Source organism: Parasteatoda tepidariorum, chromosome 7 (genome assembly GCF_982258835.1).
Source record: "Parasteatoda tepidariorum strain Cologne lab strain chromosome 7, Ptep-v5.0, whole genome shotgun sequence".
Classification (NCBI taxonomy): domain Eukaryota; kingdom Metazoa; phylum Arthropoda; class Arachnida; order Araneae; family Theridiidae; genus Parasteatoda; species Parasteatoda tepidariorum.
Genome location: NC_141761.1, coordinates 17,434,184 through 17,452,377, shown reverse-complemented (window position 1 = coordinate 17,452,377; position 18,194 = coordinate 17,434,184). Strand labels below are relative to the sequence as shown.

At 32.0% G+C, this 18,194-nt stretch overlaps 1 long non-coding RNA gene across 2 annotated transcripts; it reads right to left on the bottom strand.

The window, feature by feature from the left end:
- Nucleotides 1-8,628: 8,628 nt before the first annotated feature.
- LOC147806926 (uncharacterized) lies at nt 8,629-17,777 on the bottom strand. Of its 2 annotated transcripts, XR_015435392.1 has the most exons (7): nt 16,097-17,776; nt 15,211-16,024; nt 14,768-15,138; nt 13,882-14,695; nt 13,439-13,809; nt 10,662-13,366; nt 8,629-10,591 (listed from the first exon to the last, which is right to left on the bottom strand). It is a non-coding gene; the product is annotated as an uncharacterized LOC147806926 (long non-coding RNA). The 2 variants fall into 2 exon arrangements; XR_015435391.1 differs by having other exon boundaries at nt 13,882-15,138; nt 16,097-17,777.
- Between the last annotated feature and the right edge of the window lie 417 nt (nt 17,778-18,194).

Sequence of the window (18,194 nt, the reverse complement as noted above, 5' to 3'; positions counted from 1 at the left end):
TTACAATTTTTAAAAAAAATTCCAATAGAGTTGCAGATGTGATACAAAAAGAAGATGCGTTTTCATTTTTCGGAACAAAAACTAAAAATTCTGTTAACAACTGTCTGATATGTGTTTATTTTTATTCAATTCCTACTATTAGTTCACATTCTCCCTATATTTTGTTCAAATTTTCAGTCGTTCATAAAATACTTTTGATTCATCCTCTCAAGTTAAAAAAATTTTTTTTGTGAAACTTGTAGTGGGTAACACTCGATGTTTATACAGTTTCTTCAAATATTAATTTCATTCATTAAATAAACATGTGCGAAAAACGAAATGCAATTTTTTGATGGGTTAAGCGTTGGTCATTGTTTTAAATTTTACCTTAAGCGATTCAGTTTATCACCTATTTTAAAGATAACATCAGTGATCATTTCTAACTTATAGCTCTATTTGAGCAACAAAAAAAAAGTTTATTGAGCACTTTTATAAATATTTAATTATTTTATATTCTCTGTGTCAGATAAATTCAATACAGAACATGACGTGGTATCACGTGTGGTCCACGTCACCATGTTTATACTTTTATAGGTGTCCGATACCACAAGCTTTTTTTAGTAGGCTACAGAAATAATGTCATATACACAAATATTTACAAAACAGATTTTTAAATTAATATATGATGCAATGGATGATGCAATAGTAATATTAATTTTTTGCCCCCCATTCTGCTTTTGTCACGATTGATGTTTCTTCTTTTTAAATGCTGTTCCTTTTCCCTCTTTACTTTGTCTCTTCCCCTCTCTTTCTCTCGGAATATTTAAAGAGGCTTTCTTTTATCTTATACCGAAGAAGAAGATTCGGTAATCTATTGGTGTTCCTTTGCAAAAGAAAACATAAATAAATTGAGTAAATACAGCACTAAAAATCCAAAAATGCATATTAAACAAATGGTTAATATTTTTTACTGGAGTGATTTGTAATTTTTAAATCTTAGATGAAGTTAATTTGTTGCAGTTTGTTTCATTTCAAACTCTAAGTATCTACACTCCATACAAATTCAAAAACAAAACTAAACAACAATAATTTCAATTATTATTATTATATTAGTTCAATCTGTATTAAAAAAAAAGAAAAAAAAATCTCCCCCTAATAATATATTTATTTTCTAAAAAACATAAATAAAACTCCTACCAAATGACAATATTTTACATGCATATTAAAAGAAAAATGAGAAAAATAGATTCTTTCAATTTCAATTAAATTATGACATTTTATTTTCTTCATTTTTCTGTTAAAGCAGCTACTTATCTACCCACAAAACGTTATCCTAGTGATGCTAATTTTAATCTATTAACTGGGGTTCACGCAACTAAACCAAGGGGTATAATAGTTTTTCTGCAATAATAGCTGCCAGATTACAGTTATATATAAAAATGATACTTGCAGAATGAATAAGGCAGTTGTACGGAACCCAAAAGCGTAAACGAAGTATTTTTCATGCACACAAAATGTTATTTTATAAATTAAAATAAGCAAGTTCATTATCAATGTCTTGATGGCCCAGGGTGGACCTTGGCCTTCTCAAGAAGTTTTTTTCAGGCTAGCCTTTTTCCTGTTAGTGTTTTCCAGTTTTTAAGACCAACAGGTCTCTTTCTAGGTCATCTATTCATCTCGAATTCGGCCTGCCTCTTTTTCGTGTGCCAACTGGTCTGGACCGTACCACAAAAACTCATTTTGTGGTATGGTCTTCGTCCATTCTGATAACGTGGCCTGCCCATTTTATTCTTTGTCGTTTAATAAAATTAATAAAATGACAGGTTCATTACAGGAGTGATAAAACTCTAAATTTGTTCTTCTAAGCCAGACACCATTTTTTTTTTTTTTTTTTTTGAATTCCTCCTCCAAAAATAGTTCTCAAGACTTTTCTCTCAAAGAAAATATGCAAGTAAATAAGAAATAAGAAAATAAGCAAGTTAATGACAAAAGTCTTATTTTTTTTCTCATTAAAATATGAAACAGTATACACTGTTACAGTAAGCATGAAAAATTTTAACACTATTTAAAGAAATATAAATTTTATCCTCATTTTCATTTTTTAGTTAATAGATCGAGAAATTGAAAAGAGGCAATTGTTAAAGACGCCTTCAAGATTTCTTTCGGAATTGAAAAAAGCGCTTTAATGTTTTTCATCTCCCATTCTTTAATCGTGTTTTGTTAAATTTTGGTGGTAGATTTTTCCAAAAAAAAAAAAAAAAAATCTTAAATATTAATTTGCTATCCTGACATGTTTTTGATTTCAATTCAATGGGATAAGAGCAATACTTTTATTTCGCCCAAATTATCTTGATTTTGTGTGGTTTAATAATTACCCTCAAATAGGACCAGGAAAATAAGTTATTAGTAGGAAGGTTAAAAGCAGATTTTTCTGCTTAAAACAAAACAAGAGAGGGTGGATAGTTTTAAGATAAAATAGTGGGTTTAACAGTGGGCTAAAGCACCGATTAAAGAACAGTGAGTTCACCTACTGATGTAAGGAGAGTGGGTTTAAGTTTTAAACAAAATAGAGTGAATTATAAAAATGGGTCAAATAATAGTGGGTTAGAGAACCGATTAAAGGAGAGTGGGTTCGAGTACCGATGTAAAGATAGAGGGATATAAAATGGGTCAAATGATAGTGGGTTGGAGAACCGATTAAAGGAGAGTGGGTTAGAGTACCGATGTAAAGATAGTGAATTCAAGTTTTAAACAAAAGAGAGTGGATTATGAAAATTGATCACATGATTGTGGATTCAATCACCGATTAGAGGAGAGAGAGAGTTCGAGTACCGACATAAAGATAGTGGGTTCAAGTTTGAAACAAAAATACATGGATTAGAAAAATTGATCAAATGATAGTGAGTTCAAGCACCGATTTAAGGAGAATGAGTTCGAGTACCGAAGTAAATATAGTGGGTTCAAGTTTTGAACTAAAAGGAGTTGATTGTCGAAATTATCAAATGATAGCAGGTTTAAGCGCCGATTAGATTATAGTGGGTGCGAGTACCTATGTAAACAGGGTGGGTTCAAGTTTTAAACAAAAGAGAGTGGATTACAAAAAATATGGAAATAAATTAATCAAAAGAGAGTGGTTTTTTAAAAACTGATCAAATGATCGAGTATCGATGTAAATGTAGAGGGTTATAAAAATCGATCAAATGATTGTGGGTGCAAGAACTGATTAAAAGAGAGTGGGCTCGAGTATCCTAATTCAAGCATAAAATCACGTTTCCCGTATATCATCTGTAAGAGGGGACCATACCCCCAATTAACCCATTTTTGTTTTGTTTATTCCCAACTGTTTCATACTTTTCGATTCTAACGAGTGTTAAGCACGATCATCACGTGTGTATCACAATCGTTAAATAGTTATCTGTTTTGTATTGTATTTATACTATCAAATTTCATTAAAATCGCAGCAGTAGTTCTAGAGAAAATCAACCCATTCTGCAAATTCTCTTAATTTCTGACACCAGTGCATATATATATATATATATATATATATATATATATATATATATATATATATATATATATATATATATATATATATATATATATATATATATATATATATATATATATATATATATATATATATATATATATATATATATATAGGGTGATACTAAAAAGAAGATATATATATATATATATATATATATATATATATATATATATATATATATATAGGGTGATACTAAAAAGATATATATATATATATATATATATATATATATATATATATATAGGGTGATACTAAAAAGATGGGCGAAATTACAGGAAGCGATAGTACACACCCAGACAAACAATTTTTATCAAAGAATGCATGGTCGAAAACAAAGCGCAAAACCGCGAGAGGGTGTCAAAGTTTATGTTCTTATATGAGGCAAAAACACACAAAGAGCGATGAAGTTAAGTTATAAAAGCAAATTTAATGGCATGTGATTACAATATGTGTTCAAAACAGTGGCCAGCAGCTGCTATGCATGCAGTACAACGGCGAAGAAAAGATAGGGCATATCACGAACTTTCCCTGCAGCGGCCGAAAGCTTGGCGACAAGTAACGCAGCGCAGTAACTCGCAACAGGAATGGAGCTTTCACGTTTGCATCAAACAACTTTCCAAATGCGCCATCACCTTTGCGTTTTGTTTTCGACCATGCATTCTTTGATAAAAATTGTTTGTCTAGGTGTGTACTATCACTTCCTGAAATTTCGTCCATCTTTTTAGAATCACCCTATATATATATATATATATATATATATATATATATATATATATATATATATATATATATATATATATATATATATATATAATGTCGACATTCACCAAACCAACAAGTGAAAGTGGGACGGAATAACCCGGTCGGAAGGGCGTTGGGCACATATCCGAGAGTTCGTGAACTCGAACACCGCCGACCGAAGACTCTCCGTGTAGTAAATGGCGACTAATGCACGTTAAATCTGTCGAGTCTCAAAAGTCCACCCATAACAATTCAGTACCGCTGGGGGTACTGGATTGGAGATCGATCGTTCTCTGATTCAGATCAAAATGACGATCTATAAATGAATGAATGGATGTTTGAATGGGTCCACCCCATAAAACGGGCTGTGACGTGTGTGTGTGATTGAAGACGAATTCTTAGTCATAGGATGGCGCCGCTGAAAAAGCAAGAAACGCCCACTCTGCCTTAAATTTGTTTGGTTTCACCAAGCAGGCTTGCCCGTGTGGCAAGTGACATTAGAAACAACAACAACAAGCAAAAGTCGACAGTCACCCATTTTGGTCTTTCACAGTAGAGATACATTTTAAAAGTATATTGCTGAATGTAAAAAAATGATAAGAATGAAATCCTTATTTGATTTTATTCTGGATTTATCACGAGCTTCCTCGTGCCTTTGCCACAATCATTTATGATAATTTACACTCGGGCATGAAAATACATTAGTTGAAGCAAAAAGAAGAAACATCGAACTAAAAAATTAAAATTAAAATTTCTCGAAATAATTCTTCCCTGTCATCTATTGCTATTTTTTCTTCACTTGTCCATGCAACCTCCCACCCCCACACTCATGCATAAAATATCTCAGTTTTTTTTCGTTCCTTTTTAAACTTGTCTTTAAACTTTTTTTTTAAAAAAAAAGAAAGCTTTTTTTAAAACTAGAAATAAACAGATTCTCTATGTGTAATCGGCAAACAACTTGTTTTAAAAGAAAAGTTTTTTTTTAAAACTAAATTTTATAAATATAAAATAATAATAAATACTTCATAAATTTTATAAATAAATGAAAAACAAAGGCTTACACTGCATAAAACATACAGAGAACATTAATAATGAAAACGTAATTTAAAAAAAAAAAATTATTACTTTTGAGGGAGAAGGGAATTAAGTCACCTTCCGTAGTTCCGTTGCTACTGAAACTTGAAGGGTTAGTTGGTTCCGGCATTGTTCATGTTAAATTCTACGGCGATCACAATAACGCATTCAAATTATAGTGCACTCATTATAATGTTTATTTCATTAAATAATAAATATAGTGTTAGGAATGTGCGTTACAGTAACTGATTAAAAAAAAAGCCAACTGATTTTCGAAGGTGCAGATAAATCCAATTATCTAGCAAATTTAAACTTTTATTAAAACAAAATAAAGTGAGACATATTATATATATATATATATATATATATATATATATATATATATATATATATATATATATATATATATATATATATATATATATATATATACAGCCCATAGAGGGCCGAGGCCTACTGTGCCCATCTCAGTTTTCTTGAGCTTGGGCTCTGGGATGCAGGAGCAGATGTTCCGGTAAGGTGGTCAACCGAACGTGAAACCTCCAGTGTTTAGTTCCTAAGCATGCTTGATCTATATATACAGTCAAACCCCGAAATCGATCAAGGCAAATTCAGGCCCATTGCTCACAAAATTTTCGGGGCCCCTAGCAAAATATTTTGAAATTAAATTCCTGAAGAGTTATCCAAACTCTAAAAAGAATCTATTGAACTGCATGATTCAAGAGAAACATTTTTAAAAAATTTGAAAGTAGACAATTGAAGATTTTTTTTCTAAGATAAAGTTTAAACATCTAAATATGAAAGCAAAATATGAAACAACAAAACAATGTTGTATGAAAATAAATAATAGTTTGGTAACCACAAACAATTGAAATCAGTGATTTTTTCTAAAAGTAACTGATCAGCTTAATTATTTTAAGGACTGCAGCCTTCCATCTACAGCTTTACATATTTGTTAAGAATAAGATTTTAGTTCTCGTTGGCACTAATCATTTATGAGAGACTTTGTGAATATGCATTCTTGTTGCATTTGCTTAAGCCGTTGGAGTAAAAATGGCACCCATTAAAATACGGCTGTGCTTTCGATATTGATTCGTGCAATGTTTACAAGAGCTTGGTTTATCACAATCTAAAGAAAATTTTAAATAAAAAATACCTTTTTTGAGATAAACTGTTTCTTTAAGTATTTTTTTTTTAAATTTAATAGTGTGAACTTTTTACTAATTTTTGAGGCTCCCCAGAAAGTGTGGGCCCTAGGTCCGTGCCTATTGGGCCTAGGCGATAATCAGGCCCTGGTCAAACCCCACATGTTTGGAGGGGTTTGACTGTGTGTATATATATAGTCAGACCCCGCTCACACGGTTTTTAGTCAACTCCCGGATATAGTGAACGAAATGTTAGTCCATGTACCTTGACACGAAAAATAACACGTATCATATTATTTTTTGTGTATATAGTGAACCAAAAAAAGAGAAGCTGGATAGTATGAACTTTTTCCTGTCTTCCACTGATTGACACTGGTTGACATGATTATTCTTTTTCTTCTTATAATAGAAATTTTTATACAGCAACTCGTAAATAGAAATATTTTAAGAATTTTCGTGAATAGAAATACAGTCAAACCTGTATTTAACTAAATCCAGATAATAAGTTCGTTATATGGAAAATTCGTTAAATAGAAAATCACCTTTCAAAATACTTAAACACAAAACGGGTTTTAAATTCATAAACACTAGACATAATTAAAATAGCAATTAATGTACTCTTGTAAACTTGTATCAATTCTTGATTTTATAAATCTTAACCATAAAAGAAATCTGCATGGAAAGAGTGCAAAACATTATCCAGTGTTACACTATCATTCTATATACATTTTCAACTAAGAAAAGGCTAAATATATGCATAAAAATATATTTGCATTTATTATAGAAGTGATTTTAAACATACATTATAGAATCAGTTAATTTGAACTGAGTTTTTCATTTGAAATTCAAACAAAAAGGTAAAGAGAAGTTTCTGCTTTCTTTACGATAAATTTTAGAAAAAACAGTAATATATTTCATAAAGCAGTGGCTTTGAAAATTAATTCAAGGTCCTCATAAAATGCGTTAACAAGTTTGAAATGTTAAGAAATATTTTGGAAAATAGGGAAGGTGGATCTCAATGAAAAGTTCGTTAATTAGAAAATTCACTTCGTTATTTGGAAGTTATTTTACGTAGAAATTTCCAAAATGTTCCTGGTTCTGTGCCGTAACTACCACTACAAATATTAAATACCAAATCACTAGTATATAAGACATGTTAACTTGATTCTATCACTAGGTACCTTTTGATAGATAAAGGTTGACATAGTCGTATTAACCTAACTCCCTAAAATGGTGACCCGGACGTGATATGAAATCGCTAACATGATGGATGGTCCACAATAAAACAGTAAATTTGCTTAATATAAACTGCTAAAAAAAAAAGGATCCGGTGAAGTATATAAAGTCCCCCGGTAATAAGCATAATAGGGAAATAATGAGCGAAATGTGCTGCAAAAAAATGAAGAAAAGAAATAAAATAAAAAAGAAAATTAGCGAAATGCTATAAAAACAGAAAATGAAGGAAAAAAATAATGAGCGAAATGCTACGAAGAAAAAATATAATGAGCAAAAATGAATATAAATAAATAAAACAGCATGAATCAAGTTAATATTTCATCGAATTATGAGCACAGATAAAATTCTGGAAGGGAACGTAACTACCACTTCAAATATTAAATACCAAATCACTGGTATATAAGACATGTTAACTTGATTCTATCACTAGGTACCTTTTGATAAGATGAAGGTTGACTCCCTTCAGTTTCTCGAAAAAATTTGTAAAATACAGAAATTCGTAAAAATGAAGTTCGTTAAATAAAAGTCCGACTGTATTCCATACAGGAACTCGTAAAATTAAAGATGCTAAAAAACAATTATTTATCACGTTTTATGCATCAGAAGTGAAGCTACATAAACTGACCCTTAAATATTGAAGTCATTCTTTCGAACAATAAAGATTTGCACTCACTTCGTGGAAATTCGATCTAGAACAAAAACTTACTCAATTTGATATAGTTTATTTGGCTCAGCGTTGAAACAGGTGCTACAGAAATAACTTTTCGCAGATATGTACTTTTTTTTAATCTGAAAACAATAACATTAGTTTAATTATACTTCCTTATCGGGAAATTTCAATCTAAAAACCTTAAACGAATCCTAGGAAAAAGATAGTCAACCAAACAATAATCAAAAACTAAATTTCAAGTATAAACACATTTATTTATCACTAAAATATTACAAGACAAAGTTGAAATGGAAATTTAATCTGTACATTATGTAAAAAGTTTAACACAATTTACAAAATTTAACAACTTCAGTTATCCAATAGCAAAAAATTCTAATACAATATCAAAATTATGCAACAAAACACCATATCAAAATGAGCTACCCATTTAAATTGGATAAATTTGAAGAGGCAAATTATGGAAAGGGAAAAAAACACACATTAATACAATTTTTCTACTTTTTTCACAGCTATAACCCTTATGAACAATACAAATATATTACATAGAATATATTACATAGAACAGAATATATTACACGGAATAGAAATATATTACAGTGAATAAAATACTAAGTTTGAAAAAACTTTGACAGGGACAATAAAAGCTTTGGTGACTGAGAGCAGTTAATCTGAAAGTTTGTTTTAAAGGATTGAATCTAATATAAAAATATAATTTTTCTCAACCAGCAGTGAATACAAGCAAAGTCTTAAGACTTACTTAATTTAAAATTTGGAATCTCATATTTTCGCATATTCAGATAAAAAAATTTCCATGAAACAGTTAATTTTCGCATAAATCTGTATTAAAATAAAAAGTTTTAAGAAATTAGAAGCAGGGGTTTTAATTTTATTAATCTGAATGGAACTTTAAATTTTACTCCCTGAAAACAGCTTATTTCCAGAAAACATTTGAAATTAAGGGAGAAATTGCAATTAAACTAATTTTAATAATCTGAAATTACATTTTATTTCATGAAATTAAGCCTACACATGAAAAAAGTAAAATTTATTTATGAAATATACGGGAAGTTTTTCTATGAAATTATAAATCTACTTGATAACTTAAATAAAAGGGGATTTTGATCAAAGTTACTTAACATTAAATAACACATTTAAAAATTTTCTAGACTAATTTAGAAATTGAATTAAATCATTTTGAAAAGGGGTTTTCTCCAATGGATCCAAAGTGAAGAACACCCCTTTTCAAAATGACAAATTCAATATTTAAAAAATTTCCCTACAAAAGGCTTAATTTGTTTTTCAAGACTTTAAGGTATCTAAGAAATTTCTAACCAATATTAATAGAAAATTAATCACTTCTCGTATCAATTAATCACGAATATGTTTACACAACTAGTTTTCCGTAACTAATTTTCTAGAAAAAAAAAGTCACATTTTGTTTTTAAATTATTCCTAAACGCCACGCTTTATATAACCTCACTCTGCGATCGCTTCTCTGCTCTTAGCCTAAAAAGCTTTCTAACAGTAAAAAAACAGGTACTGTGGACACTTTTCATGTAGGCTCTGGAATTACATAAACTAGGTAATATTTTACACAATATGTTTAATAGTTTTTGTTTAAAAAATATTTTTTTCTAACATTATCTTCCATTACACAACAACAACAAATGAAAGTCAGTATAACAACTAAGTAAACACTCAATACGACCGTAGAGTTTAACATTTTATAAATAAGCTGAAAAAATTCCACATGCTTTTGCAGGGTTTGGAGCAAGAATTCTCCAAAAGTCAAGGATTGAAAAACAGGCTTGTTTAGTGCGCAAATATAAATCTTCAGTTCCATAAGAATTGAAACGCGAGACATTTGAAACGAAACCAGAAGACAAGGGAACACCTGGATCAAACTAGCCTTCATGGAGGACTTTGTTGCAACTAACCCGCATTTGCGTTACATGGAGAGGAAAACCATGAAAGACCTCCCACGGTTAGCCCGACGGTAAGCCACTATCCGTCTACCACTAAAGACATTTAATGTCAGCACTGTGGTCTGTGTGAGTATATGTCTACAACAGCAGATTCTGGAGCCACTTCATTCTGAGCCACTTCATTGGGAGGGCAAAAACTAATCCCCATTTGATAAAGATTGCCGAACAACGTTGAGAAGCTCTTTCATCTGGATATCACAAACCCATGAATCTGGATAATAAGATTTTTTGTTTAAATAGAGGCTTTGGGAAAGAGTGAAAAATAAAGGTTATCGTCTCACCTTCTAGACCAACAAGGAATAAAGTTTCTTTTTTTTTAAAGATAGTGCAGCTTTTCCTAGATTCTTCTGATTCTTTATTCAAAGCTTAGCATCCTTTTCAGTTTCCCAAAACGTGTCCATCAGCAGCTTGTCGAGAAGAAGGTCAATTCTGAAAAATACAAGACACACGAGCAGTATCCATGCGCAAAAACAGAAGGAGAAATTAAACAATCCAAACCAATAAGATAGAATAAACCTTTAAACCAGCTTCGAAAAAAAAAGAATAATTAACTTTAAAAGTTTGAATTTTATACCAGATTTAAGTACTTTTTAATGTTATCATAATACATATATATTATTGCACAGGGAGAACACGCTATTTTGGCGTTTTTATGCATTGTTAACTTTTATTTTGAGCTTTTATTTTCATTCAAATTTGAATGCTTTTGTCAATTACTAAAGATTTCTCAAAGTAAATTTTAAGAAATGTCAAAAGAATGCAAACAAAAAGAAAGAGTTCCAGTTGAGTTTTAATTTAGAAATGAACAGAAGAAACTAAATCTGTATTTAAAAATAATACTAAAAAAATTTGAATTAACTGCTAATTTGAAAGATATTGAATAAGATCTTAAAATTACTGAAGATAAAAATCCATCAGAAATAGATTTAAAATAAAGTTAAACAATTTAAATGACTTTGAATAATTTCGTTACAGGAATAATTGAATAATTTTAATTGGATAATTACGATTTAATAATTTTAGTCTTCCAATATTCTGTTAAAAACTTAAATATAACAAGTTTTAAATTTAACTACGGAATTTTACACCTTTCTTACCTTGACAATTAGGGTTTCCATACATTGTAAAATAACAAATTAGTTTATACCTGCTTCACCTAAGCATTAGGTTCATTTATTTCTTTTTCTCATAGAATCAAATTCTGGTGACTTAAAGTGGGTTAACACTAAAAAATTTAATCTCATAAAATTGACTCACTAACAAAAATTTATTAAGTAAAAATAAGCTTTCTTGAAAAAACTCCGTTTGATAGAGAGAAATGTGAATTTAGGGTAATTCCAGGATGAATAACACCTCATCGGGAAGCATAAGCGATAGACTCTACAGCCGTTGGTGGGCCAAGGACTTTCGTATCTTTATAGATCTTCCTCGAAAAGGTATTAGATTCATTTAATTGCTTTGAAATCTAAATTAGTGTAGTCAATTCACGCTGTTCTCTGGGCCTGGATCTAGTGCAGGATCCTTTTTTTGAACATTAAGAAGGATGAACTGTTTTTGAACAATAAGAAGGATTGCTCAATTTGGCAGTAGTTGCCAGCTAAATTCTATACATTTTATTGTTGCAATTCAGCTTGCAATCGTCGTGTAAGTACCTTCAAGTACAAGTGGCATACTTTGCTGCCATAATCCGCAAAATTATACTTCAAAAAAATATCATTTTAAGAAAATTTTGACTAAGCTCAGGTTTCTAAATCCTACGCGAACACAAGTTAAAAAATTTAGTGATTTTCATCGTAAATATGATAAATTAGATTTTCAAATAAATAATTTCGGTATCAAGAAAATTCTTATTCGCAAAGGTAGATCCATGAAGATATAGAAGTTTATCTTAAGAAACCGATTATGGCTTAGTTCAAATTTGGAATATTACAACTGTTCACATTTTCAAAATGCAACATTCTACCACCTAACTATTCTTACCCAGAAGCAATATTTAACCCCTTTTAATAAGAAAATATTATAGACGTCAAAATTCGAGAATTCCGAGCACTATAAACGTTCTTGATCTAAGATTGAACGTTAGTAAAGCGCTGGGTGGTTTTTCAGGGCACGGACTTGCAATCTTTAGTTACAGTCCAGGACCTTAATCTAGCCCACCTCAGCTTAACTAGAGCGAGATGAATAATTTTTGTGCTTTAAGAAAGAAATCAGGCTGCAAACGCAAGGATTATTCAGAGACTTCGGGTCACGGACTTGCGATCTAGCGTCGCAGTCCAGGACCACCCAGTTCTTTCGATACCCCGAGGCTTACTGCACCGAAGAACGGAAAAGTTCCGAAACGGCTAACAAGTGTAAAGCTCGAAGAGGGGAGTGATATACGGCCGTTCTGCTCCAATTCGGATTTCACACTTGTACAGACCACCAACGGAAATTTTCCGTTTCATAACACGTTCATCAGTGATTCACAACGACATCGCGATGCATTTGCAAACATCAGGAATTTGCTTCATTAAATATCGGACAAAATCAATAAGCCAAAAATTCTTCCTTGATTACATTCATAGTGCTAAAAATCCTCGTTCAAATTGTATTTAAAGATATCCCCTATTTAAAATAACGACAGCTTCGACAATTTAATGCTATCAGTGAGTCTCAAAAAAACTATAGATAAGAGAACTCTAGATCAGAGAAATATGTGGATTTATCCAAAAAGTAATCCGATGAAGTTTTAGCTCCCCAAAACATGTCCACCAGCACCATATCACCAAGACTGTAAATTCTGAAAAATACACGACACAAAAGCTGTACCTATGCACAAAAAATGATAAATTTAATCTAAACTAATGAGGTAGAATTAACCGATATTATGGATAGTGTTCTCTACACTAAGGAGCGCTGCTGGCCCTTGACTGCCTATACTTCCAGGATACTGTTTCTTGGTGTATTTTAAAACAAACTTGATCACAATATGATGATCATTGAAACGCTGAAAAATGAAGAATATATTAAATGAAAAGTTTCTGGAAGAGCAAAGGAAGAGAAAAGTTTATCGTCTCACCTACTAAGCCAGTAATACTGCGATTGAACACTTTTTTGTCATTTATAACTTCAATTTGTTCCTTTTTCCATAGACCAGTATGAGGATTTATCCAAAAATGATCGGATGAAGTTTTAGCTCCCCAAAACATGTCCACCAGCACCATATTACCAAGACTGTAAATTCTGAAAAATACACGACACAAAAGCTGTACCTATGCACAAAAAAGGATAAATTAAATCTAAACTAATGAGGTAGAATTAACCGATATTATGGATAGTGTTCTCTACACTTAGGAGCGCTGCTGGCCCTTGACTGCCTGTACTTCCAGGATACTGTTTCTTGGTGTATTTTAAAACCAACTTGATCACAATATGATGATCATTGAAACGCTGAAAAATGAAGAATATATTAAATGAAAAGTTCCTGGAAGAGCAAAGGAAGAGAAAAGTTTATCGTCTCACCTACTAGGCCAGTAATACTGCGATTGAACACTTTTTTGTCATTTATAACTTTAATTTGTTCCTTTTTCCATAGACCAGTATGAGGATTTATCCAAAAATGATCGGATGAAGTTTTAGCTCCCCAAAACATGTCCACCAGCACCATATCACCAAGACTGTAAATTCTGAAAAATACACGACACAAAAGCTGTACCTATGCACAAAAAATGATAAATTTAATCTAAACTAATGAGGTAGAATTAACCGATATTATGGATAGTGTTCTCTACACTAAGGAGCGCTGCTGGCCCTTGACTGCCTGTACTTCCAGGATACTGTTTCTTGGTGTATTTTAAAACCAACTTGATCACAATATGATGATCATTGAAACTCTGAAAAATGAAGAATATATTAAATGAAAAGTTCCTGGAAGAGCAAAGGAAGAGAAAAGTTTATCGTCTCACCTACTAGGCCAGTAATACTGCGATTGAACACTTTTTTGTCATTTATACCTTCAATTTGTTCCTTTTTCCATAGACCAGTATGAGGATTTATCCAAAAATGATCGGATGAAGTTTTAGCTCCCCAAAACATGTCCACCAGCACCATATCACCAAGACTGTAAATTCTGAAAAATACACGACACAAAAGCTGTACCTATGCACAAAAAATGATAAATTTAATCTAAACTAATGAGGTAGAATTAACCGATATTATGGATAGTGTTCTCTACACTAAGGAGCGCTGCTGGCCCTTGACTGCCTGTACTTCCAGGATACTGTTTCTTGGTGTATTTTAAAACCAACTTGATCACAATATGATGATCATTGAAACTCTGAAAAATGAAGAATATATTAAATGAAAAGTTCCTGGAAGAGCAAAGGAAGAGAAAAGTTTATCGTCTCACCTACTAGGCCAGTAATACTGCGATTGAACACTTTTTTGTCATTTATAACTTCAATTTGTTCCTTTTTCCATAGACCAGTATGAGGATTTATCCAAAAATGATCGGATGAAGTTTTAGCTCCCCAAAACATGTCCACCAGCACCATATCACCAAGACTGTAAATTCTGAAAAATACACGACACAAAAGCTGTACCTATGCACAAAAAATGATAAATTTAATCTAAACTAATGAGGTAGAATTAACCGATATTATGGATAGTGTTCTCTACACTAAGGAGCGCTGCTGGCCCTTGACTGCCTGTACTTCCAGGATACTGTTTCTTGGTGTATTTTAAAACCAACTTGATCACAATATGATGATCATTGAAACTCTGAAAAATGAAGAATATATTAAATGAAAAGTTCCTGGAAGAGCAAAGGAAGAGAAAAGTTTATCGTCTCACCTACTAGGCCAGTAATACTGCGATTGAACACTTTTTTGTCATTTATACCTTCAATTTGTTTCTTTTTCCATAGACCAGTATGAGGATTTATCCAAAAATGATCGGATGAAGTTTTAGCTCCCCAAAACATGTCCACCAGCACCATATTACCAAGACTGTAAATTCTGAAAAATACACGACACAAAAGCTGTACCTATGCACAAAAAATGATAAATTTAATCTAAACTAATGAGGTAGAATTAACCGATATTATGGATAGTGTTCTCTACACTAAGGAGCGCTGCTGGCCCTTGACTGCCTGTACTTCCAGGATACTGTTTCTTGGTGTATTTTAAAACCAACTTGATCACAATATGATGATCATTGAAACGCTGAAAAATGAAGAATATATTAAATGAAAAGTTCCTGGAAGAGCAAAGGAAGAGAAAAGTTTATCGTCTCACCTACTAGGCCATTAATACTGCGATTGAACACTTTTTTGTCATTTATACCTTCAATTTGTTCCTTTTTCCATAGACCAGTATGAGGATTTATCCAAAAATGATCGGATGAAGTTTTAGCTCCCCAAAACATGTCCACCAGCACCATATCACCAAGACTGTAAATTCTGAAAACTACACGACACAAAAGCTGTACCTATGCACAAAAAATGATAAATTTAATCTAAACTAATGAGATAGAATTAACCGATATTATGGATAGTGTTCTCTACACTAAGGAGCGCTGCTGGCCCTTGACTGCCTATACTTCCAGGATACTGTTTCTTGGTGTATTTTAAAACAAACTTGATCACAATATGATGATCATTGAAACGCTGAAAAATGAAGAATATATTAAATGAAAAGTTTCTGGAAGAGCAAAGGAAGAGAAAAGTTTATCGTCTCACCTACTAAGCCAGTAATACTGCGATTGAACACTTTTTTGTCATTTATAACTTCAATTTGTTCCTTTTTCCATAGACCAGTATGAGGATTTATCCAAAAATGATCGGATGAAGTTTTAGCTCCCCAAAACATGTCCACCAGCACCATATTACCAAGACTGTAAATTCTGAAAAATACACGACACAACAGCTGTACCTATGCACAAAAAAGGATAAATTAAATCTAAACTAATGAGGTAGAATTAACCGATATTATGGATAGTGTTCTCTACACTAAGGAGCGCTGCTGGCCCTTGACTGCCTATACTTCCAGGTTACTGTTTCTTGGTGTATTTTAAAACCAACTTGATCACAATATGATGATCATTGAAACGCTGAAAAATGAAGAATATATTAAATGAAAAGTTCCTGGAAGAGCAAAGGAAGAGAAAAGTTTATCGTCTCACCTACTAGGCCATTAATACTGCGATTGAACACTTATTTGTCATTTATAACTTCAAATTGTTCCTTTTTTCATAGACCAGTTGGATGATTTATATAAAAAATGATCCAATAAAGTTTTAGCTCCCCAAAACATGTCCATTAGCACCATATCGCGATGAATAAAAAATACTGAAGCAATATTTACCTCCTCTTAATTAGAAAATATTAGAGACGTCAAAATTCGAGAATTCCGAGCACTATAAACGTTCTTGATCTAAGATTGAACGTTAGTAAAGCGCTGGGTGGTTTTTCAGGGCACGGACTTGCAATCTTTAGTTACAGTCCAGGACCTTAATCTAGCCCACCTCAGCTTAACTAGAGCGAGATGAATAATTTTTGTGCTTTAAGAAAGAAATCAGGCTGCAAACGCAAGGGTTATTCAGAGACTTCGGGTCACGGACTTGCGATCTAGCGTCGCAGTCCAGGACCACCCAGTTCTTTCGATACCCCGAGGCTTACTGCACCGAAGAACGGAAAAGTTCCGAAACGGCTAACAAGTGTAAAGCTCGAAGAGGGGAGTGATATACGGCCGTTCTGCTCCAATTCGGATTTCACACTTGTACAGACCATCAACGGAAATTTTCCGTTTCATAACACGTTCATCAGTGATTCACAACGACATCGCGATGCATTTGCAAACATCAGGAATTTGCTTCATTAAATATCGGACAAAATCAATAAGCCAAAAATTCTTCCTTGATAACCTTCATAGTGCTAAAAATCCTCGTTCAAATTGGATTTAAAGATATCCCCTATTTAAAATAACGACAGCTTCGACAATTTAATGCTATCAGTGAGACTAAAAAAAACTATAGATAAGAGAACTCTAGATCAGAGAAAAATGTGGATTTATCTGAGGATTTATCCAAAAAGTGATCCGATGAAGTTTTTGCTCCCCAAAACATGTCCACCAGCACCATATCACCGAGACTGTAAATTCTGAAAAGTACACGACACAAAAGCTGTACCTATGCACAAAAAAAGGATCAATTAAATAATCTAAGCCAATAATCTAGAATAAACCAATATATTTGGAACAGATATGGTGTTTTTTACACTAGGGAGCGCTGCGAGCTTTTGGAACTTTTTTAGTCTGAACAAATGAGCATATAAGGAGAGGTAGGTGTTTGGTCGTAGGAAATTTTTCAAACAATATCAAACTGATTTTGAAAACTTTTCCAATAGTTTGTACTTTGAAAAACTTAGAAACTGTTGGCTTCGGAAATTCTGAAAGTGTTTAGAATCAGGTAAATTCTGAAGTGGTTGGTACTTTGAAAAATTTTTAAGTTTTTTAAAAAAATGGGTGTACAAGGAATTACATTGCACATGCTGTAAGTTAAAAATTTTCATATTGTCAGTACTTTGAAAAATTCTCATGAGGATGGTACTTAGAAAATTTTTGTCTCTTCTTTCGAAAGATCAAGATTTTTGTACTTTTGAACAAGGAATGATTTACAAATTGACTTTCAAAAATTTTTCGTGCTTAGAAAAATTCTGACTGTTAGTTTTATAAATATTCATAAGTTGCTTGAAATCGAAAATTTCATGACTATTTAATAAACAGAAGATGCTTGGTCTTTTAAAAAATTTTCAAATGTTTTGTAATTGGAAAAACACT